The following is an 8,521-nucleotide window of genomic DNA, read 5'->3' as shown; positions in this document are numbered from 1 at the left end:
TAAGTGATTACTAACAATCTCTCAAGTATATCATGGAGAGATAAAATAATATATTAATATGGCTATTAGAATCCAAAATAAAATTATCTTGATAAATAGCATCTGATGACAATAAAAATAATACTTTGAGGTGTTACATATTTGCATCACATTTCATAATGCTATATATTTTCATATTGATTATCTCACCTAATACTCAAAGAAAAAGAGTGATATAGTCCTTCCTGCCATTCTGTGTGTGAAAAACAGAATCTCAGGATAAGTGATATATCCCAGGTAACACACTATTAAGTGTCAACGCAGAGACTGAAGTCCTTATTCACTCCTGGTATCCCAGTACTTCTTTATATCAACAATATAACCTGACTCATATATGGATTTTTTTAAAAATATTCATATTTTAAGATTATAGTACAGTAAAATCTTGGTTTGTGAGCATAATTCATTCCAGAAACATGCTTGTAATCCAAAGCACTTGTATATCAAAGTGAACCTCCCCACAAGAAATAATGGAAATTGAGATGATTTGTTCCATAACCCCCAAATTTTCATATAAAAATGATTATAGTACTGTAATATAATACAAAATAATAAAGAAAATACAAAATATAAAGAGAAAAACAAATTAACCTTCACTTGCCTTTGAAAACCTTTGTGGCTGGTATGAGGGAGACAAGAGAGGGGAGGGTTATTATGCAGGGCAACATTCACTATTGCTAACAGAATCATTGCTATCTACTGGTTCAATGGAATCTTTTTCTTTTGGAATCTGTCCAGTGACACTTGCTTTTGCCTCCTTTTGATTATTTCACAGAAATGTGACATTGCATTGTCATTAAACAGATTCATCGCTTGCACCACTACAGTCTTATTTGGGTGGTGCTTTTCTATAAAATTTTGCACTGTCTCCCACATTTTACACATCTCCCTAATCTCATTTGAAGTGAGGGCTTCCTCTGCCTTTTTCTCCTCCTCCTCTTCAGACCAGATGCAAATGTAGACTTCTTATAAAGCCTTGCAATTTCAGTCATGCGCATACCTACTTCATACTTCTCCACAATTTCCTTCTTTTTAAAATTTTTTTAAGGTTATTTATTTGAGAGAGAGAGAGAGAGAGAGAAAGAGCAAGCATGAGCCAGGGAGGGGCAGAGAGAGAGACACAGAATCTGAAGCAGGCTCCAGGCTCCGAGCTCTCAGGGGCTCGAACTCACAAGCTGTGAGATCATGACCTGAGCCGAAGACAGATGCTCAACCAACTGAGCCACCCAGGCGCCCCTTAGTAATTTCCTTCTTAACTTCCATCCTAATCCTCTCCTTCTTACTGCCTTTCTTTTCAACCTTTTCTGCATGGGGGCCATTGTATACGTTTGCATGGATGTGGACTGCAGTGCAGTATTACTAAACTCTTGTCATATACTGTATTCAATGTACCTGGCAATAAGGTAGCAGAGGAAAGGGTCTATATCTGCAGACAGCCTGACCTAGAATGAAGCAAACATTCCTAAGCTTACTCTTGTATGGAAAACAAAGGACTGTCCATAGGTGCTTTGAAGTGACAAAAAATACACCAGTGCCAGTTGTGGGCACCTTCCAAGTCACTGATTCTGCCAGACTGTGGCCTGAGATTGAGCATCTGAGCATGGGAGATGATCACCCACAATCCCCCAGAGAGAGAGAGAGAGAGAGAGAGAGAGAGAGAGAGAGAGAGAACCATTGGCTTAATTCTTTTTTTTTTTTTTAACATGGAAGCTTCATGAATTTGTGTGTCATCCTTGCACAGGGGCTAACCTTCTCTGTATCGTTCCAGTTTTAGTACATTGCTGCTGAAAGTGAGCACTGGCACGGTTATGATCATGTGGCATTTGGCAATACCTGCTACTCTTATTGCAAGACATTGTTTATCAACTTGAAATTTATTAGAAATGTTTGCTCTTCTTGCAGAACGCTTATGCACTAAGTTATTCGCAACCCAAGGTTTCACTGTATTTTCATTTTAGTTTTCCTTTAAACAATTTTCCTTTTATTTTTCTTTTGTGATCCATCTTTCTTTAAACCAATAAAGATGTAGGAATTCAGATTAAATATGATAAATTTCCAGAAACATACAACTTAATCAAGACTCATATGTAAATATAAAATCTGAACAGACTGATAATGAGTAAGGGGATTGAATTAATTATCAAATACTTCCCAACAAAGAAAGCCAAAAAGCAAATGGTTTCACTGGTGATTTTATGCAAACATTTAAAAACTTAACTAATCTTTTTCTAACTCTCACAATAAAAGTTGAAGAGCAGAGCATTCCAGACTCATTTTTTAAGGCTAGTCTTACTTTTATATTAAAGCCAGATGAGGATACCACAAGAAAAGAAAACTACAGGTCAATATCTTTGATGAAAAATCTCAACAAAATATTTGCAACCCAATTAAGCAACACAGTAAAATCATCATACACCATGAACAAATGGAATTTATCCCTGTGATACGGGATAGTACAGCATATACAGATCAATAAATGTGATATACCTTGGGAATAAAATGAAGGACAAAGCCATGTGATATTTCAATAAATTCAGAAAAACAGATTTTTACAAAATTCAACATTCTTTCATGGTAACAATTCTCAACAATATTTTGTGCTTTTGTGGTATCTATCAGTTGTAATGTCCCCTCTTTCATTTCTGATTTTATTTCAGTCCAGCTACAGCAGTTCTAAGAGGGAAATTTATAGCTATATATGCCAACATTAAGAAAAATGAGGGGCGCCTGGGTGGCTCAGTCTATTGAGTGTCCAACTTTGGCTCATGTAATGATCTCATTGTTCTTGCATTCAAGCCCTACTTCAGGCTCTGCACTGACAGCTCAGAGCCTGGAGCCTGCTTCACATTCTGTGTCTCCGTGTCTCTCTCTCTCTCTCTCTCTCTCTCTCTCTCTCTCTCTCCCTCTCTCAAAAATGAATAAACATTAAAAAAGAAAGAAAGAAAAATGAAATTTCTCAAGTAAACAACCTGACTTCATATCTCAAGACAATAGAAAATAGAACAAAACTAAGCCCAAAATTATCACTAAAAAGGATATGACAAGGATTAGAGCAGAAATAAATAAAACAGAACAGAAGAAAACTCAATGGAAAAGATCAATGAATCTATGAGCTGGTTAAAAAAAATAAATAACAAGCCTTTGGCCAAGGAAAAAGGCTTTGGCCTATTAACAGTATAATGAAAAATTTTTAAAAAAATTTTTTTAATATTTATTTATTTTTGAGAGACAGAGATGACAGAGCACTAGTCGGGGAGGGGCAGAGAGAGAGGGAGTCACAGAATCCAAGACAGTCTCCAGGCTCTGAGTTATCAGCACAGAATCTGACGCAGGGTTTGAACTCAGGAACCATGAGATCATGACCTGAGCCAAAGTTGGATGCTTAACTGACTGAGCCACCCAGGCATCCTGATAATATTTAATTTTAATGACTTTTCATTCCCTTTCTCTTTTCTATTTCCTTATCTGCATATATAACATAAATCATAACAGAAAATTTAGTGTTACACTCTCATAAGAAGGTTACCAAACCTGGAAAAACTTACCATGCTTATTAAAAAGATGTAAGACAGAAGTCTGAAAGAAACCAAGATGCTCAAACACGTATCCATATAAGAAAAAAACTAATGAGGAAAAGCATATTTCTGTCCTATATTGTCTGGAACTGCTTCTTTTCATTTAGGTCTTGGGCATGTCATTTTCATGGCTAACTTATACACAATATTATTAATCAATTGCTTAGGGAGACCTTGAATGTTCAAGATGAGATCTGTTTGAAGCTTAATGATTGTATGATAGATCTAGGGATCTTCTTCTTCAGATATTTTAAGGAAATAAGTGGAGAATATTTTGATAGGTCTTTCAGAAGTTTTAAGTGATTTGACAATTTTCAGTTCTCCGAGGTAATGTTTAGTTGATTACATAGAGCCATGGTGAACATATAGAGACATATTTTCACTAAAATGACCTTTTTGGATTTTTTTAATTGGACACATACAACATTTTCAGTTAGAGTCTAGCTGACAAGAACTGTTTTAGGTTTGTTCAGTAGTTCACAATTTGAAACTCATTCATAGATGTTTTTAGACATGTTTCCATGTTTCTCATATAGATATATAAGATATAACAAAACAAAACAAAACCTGAGGAGACATATCTTGGCCATAAATTTAAGCCAAATCAATAGTTTTCTCCTTTGTGATTTAATATATAAATAATTATGCTAAAATTTGTTTTTCCTAGAGATATTTTTCACAGTTGAGGTTGATTATGCATCTGTAGGGATTCTTGTCCTACTTTGTTACCAGATGTTCAACCAAGGCATAGTCTAGCTTAGCAAGCAAATGCAGCCCATTTCTAGATTCTCAATGTGTTGCAATGCACCTCTCATTAGAAGGTCAAAAGCATTATAGTCAAGATGCTTATGTTATTGTGAAACGACTGAAAATATTTTTTATGTGTTTATTATTTATTGAGCAATTATAATGGTTCATTTTATGTGTCAACTTGACTATTCCAAGAGATGCCCTGGGAGCTAAACATTTTTTTTTTTTTTTTTGTGGGTGTGTCTGTCAGGGTGTTTCCAGAAGAGATTAGCGTTAGAATTGGTTGACTGAGTAAAACCAATGGCTCTCTCTGTTGTGGTTGAGCATCACTGAATCTATCTAGGGCCTGAATAAAACAAAAAGGCAGAGGAAAGTGGAGTTTGCTCTCTGACTGACTGTTAGAACTAGGACATCAATCTCCTTAAGCGCTCAGTACTCATGGTTCTCAGGCCTTCAGACGTGGACTAGGACCTACACCATCAGCTTTCTGGGTCTCACACCTCCTAGCTATACCACTGGCTTTCTTGAATCGTCCAGCTTACAGATGGAAGATCATGAGACTAGCACAATGCTAGATACAACATGGCAAAAGTCGGCCAGATACTTTTCCTGCCTTCATGGAATTTATAGTCCAGTAGAGAAAAGGACATCATATGAATACACAAAAAAGGAAGTACAATTACAAAATTAGATAATTTCAGTGATAGAAAAATTCAAGAATTTAGGTAAGATTGAGGAAGAATAAGAGAGATGTAACGGGGAAGACATGTTTGTCTAAGTGATGTCTAAGCTGAAGCATAAAGGAAGCACTTGTATTAATCAAGTAAAAAGTGATGTGTAGATTATTTCATCTAAAGAGACAAGTACCTGCAAAGACCTAGAGGTTGAAGAGGCCTGTACTTGTTGGAGAAACTAGAAGGCCAGTATGGACTGATGTGTCCTGAGTGAAGCAGAAAGCACTGCAAGATGAGGATGGTGAATAGGCACATCCTTGTGCAACCTAGGAAGGAATTTTCTTTTCAAGTTGACCATAACCAGCTAACATGGATGATTTTCAGGCAGGCAATGCATGTTCTCACTGCCAGTTTTGAGTAGACTAAGAGGGAATCCATTAGTATCAGCTGGCAGGCAATGTTCCAGGAAAGATAAGATGGGTGCAGGAACTGGAGTAGAAATGTGGAAATGAAGATATGGATGTAGATTTGAGACATATTTGGTGACCCATCTAATGATGTGCTGCTTGTGGAGAGGGGACGAGGAGAGGAGATGCATTAAGGGTGATTCCTGGATTTTTTGATATGGGCAGCCAGGTAGATACAGGGTAGTTTATTGAGAAGAGAAATAAGAGAAGGACCACACACACTTATCATATCCAACTTTAACATACCTCTCACAAAGACAGACGAGGTATTTAAGAACTTACACAGATTGGGGCGCCTGGGTGGCTTGGTCGGTTAAGCCTCCGACTTCGGCTCAGGTAATGATCTCACGGTCCGTGAGTTCGAGCCCCGTGTCGGGCTCTGTGCTGACAGCTCAGAGCCTGGAGCCTGTTTCGGATTCTGTGTCTCCCTCTCTCTCTGCTCCTCCCCTGTTCATGCTCTCTCTCTCTCTGTCTCAAAAATGAATAAACGTTAAAAAAAAAAAAAAAAGAACTTACACAGATCAAACCCTAAAATGTGATGATACAGGATGTACCTTCGAAATAAAATTGGGCTAGGCATAAAAACTGAGTACGTGTTAGACCACACACTAAAAGCCAATGAATTGCCAGGGTCAGAGTAATAAAAACACCATTCTCTGCACCTTAAGCATAATACTAAAAATTCATAACAAAATGTAAAAGTTCCCTACCGTTTAAAATTAAATTTAAAATAAAAGCCTGCTATTAACTGTTGAGCCAAAGAATCCATATAAAATTAAATTTCAAAATTTCTTGAGATAGTGATAATGGAAACAAAATACATCAGAGTCGTGGTATAAAGCTAGAACATTGTCAGAGGAAAATTTATAGCATTAAAATACCTATGTTAATGGATATGAAAGTAAATGAGGTGAATTCCAAAACCTCATTTTCAAAAAAGAATGTTTACTTATTTATTTTGAGAGAGAGAGAGAGAGAGAGAGGTAAGGGCAGAGAGAGGGAGAGAGAGAATCCTAAGCAGTCTCCATGTTCTTAACACAGAAACTGACATGGGGCTTCTTCTCACAAACTGTGACATCAAGACCTGAGCTGAAATCAAGAGTCGATGCTTAACTGACTGAGCCACCCAGGCACTCACAAAATCTCATTAAAGTAACAGAAGAGTTAAACTAAAAGAAATGACATAATAAATAGAAAATCAGAAGTATATCAAATAAATTGATAAATGTTAAATATTAATGAACACAACCCAGCAACAACTTAATTATACATCATGACCAAGTATATTTAATTCCAGAGCACAAGCCTATTGAGATATAAATATACCAATTAATAAATTCTTTCAAATTAATAGACCCAAAAGAAAAAAAATATATGATCATCTCTATATATTCAGAAAAGATGTTAGCAAAATTAAACACTCATCGGATAATTAGTAAAATGGGAGTTTATGGATAATTATTTAACAAGAAAACTGCATATACCTCTGCCAAAAATGCAGCATCTTACTTAAATGAGCAATTAAGAATTTCTCACTGAATTCAAGAATACCCACGATTTCCACAATATTTTAAACATTGTGTTGGAAGAATTTACCAACACAGGAATAGATAATCAGAGGTGTAATAATATGAAAGGAAGAACATTTTTTTTGTTAAATCTCCTTTCATAACGGTAGATGATAGTAAAATTAGTATACAAAATCAATAGCCTATATACATGTGTACATATATTAATCTGTACATATATCAGAAGATATAATGGAAGAGAAGGCTCAGTTTAAAATAGAAATAAAAATAAAATACATATAAATAGCTTAACAAGAAATATTAAAAACATAAATGGAAAAGTTATATAAAACATTCCTGAAGTACTCAGAAAAAGAATTCATCAAATGAGAAGACTTATTAACATCCATAAACAGAAAAACAAAATATTACAAAGATGTCAGTTTTCACCGTTATATTGTATTGTATTATATTATATTATATTTGTTATATTATATTATATTTGAATCAGTCCCAGTAAGGTAACATCTCCACCCCCAGGATATTTTGCTGAAGTGGCTTGTTTGCATGATTTTTCTCTCTGCTATTCCATAAACTAATTGACTGAAGTAAATTAGTCTTTTCACCTTTCATGACTATCACAGGATCAGTGACACAGTAAGCACTTAAATATCCATTTAATGAATAATTAAAGAAAAGTAACACTGGATTATACTGTATTTATTATTTTCTGTGATTTGATAGTTCAACAAAAGCCAGCTTGAATAGTGTGTATACTTAACTTTGAAGATTGTCATAACTTTGTACCATGTCTTCTTTTTAAAAAAATAATAAAAACTTTGAATAGAAGGGAAAAAAAGTTGCAAAAGTCTTACTAGTAATATATAAATTTCTTTCTCCCTCTGCCTCTCTCCCCTGCTTGCATGCCCTCTCTCACTATAATAGATAATAATAAGTAATAATAAGAAAAATATTGATTAGCAGAGAAAAAAAGTTGCAAAATTCTTACTAGTAAGAGATAGAGAAAGCATTTAGTGAGCGCTGCAAACAGTGTTAGTGTGCAAATTACAGAGCAGTTACATGTTCTGTTTGATTTTATGCCTCTAAGCCATATATTTATTCAGCATATATTAACCAACTGCCCTTTCCCGGGATCTAGAGCTAGAAAGATAAAAACAGTCCATTATCTGAAGAAATAAGCTTTTTCTCCCTGATAAATGTGGTCGTATTTCTATATATGTATAGAACATGTATATGTATGTGTAGATATACACATACACAAAAATATACATATAAAAATATTCTATGTTGAGACCTCTTTTAAAGGAAAACTATATAAACAATAATGGTATTATAAATAATTTATATAATGACAGTAGAATACTACAGAGTCCATCTCAGTGTATTAGAGTCAAAATGAAATTTAGCCCCTGGGTCTCTGTATGGCGTAAATCTACACATCATCTTCCAAAAAGTTAAGAACCTTGTGTTGGAGTGGTATGTAGGAT

At 35.0% G+C, this 8,521-nt stretch overlaps 1 pseudogene; it reads right to left on the bottom strand.

Moving 5' to 3' along the window:
* Positions 1 to 1,735: 1,735 nt before the first annotated feature.
* On the bottom strand, positions 1,736 to 1,836 carry LOC122231564 (annotated as a pseudogene).
* Positions 1,837 to 8,521: the final 6,685 nt, after the last annotated feature.

The sequence above is a fragment of the Panthera tigris genome, chromosome D1, assembly GCF_018350195.1.
Source record: "Panthera tigris isolate Pti1 chromosome D1, P.tigris_Pti1_mat1.1, whole genome shotgun sequence".
Classification (NCBI taxonomy): domain Eukaryota; kingdom Metazoa; phylum Chordata; class Mammalia; order Carnivora; family Felidae; genus Panthera; species Panthera tigris.
The sequence above is the reverse complement of the archived record's forward strand: the minus strand, read 5'-3'. Positions and strand labels throughout refer to the sequence as shown.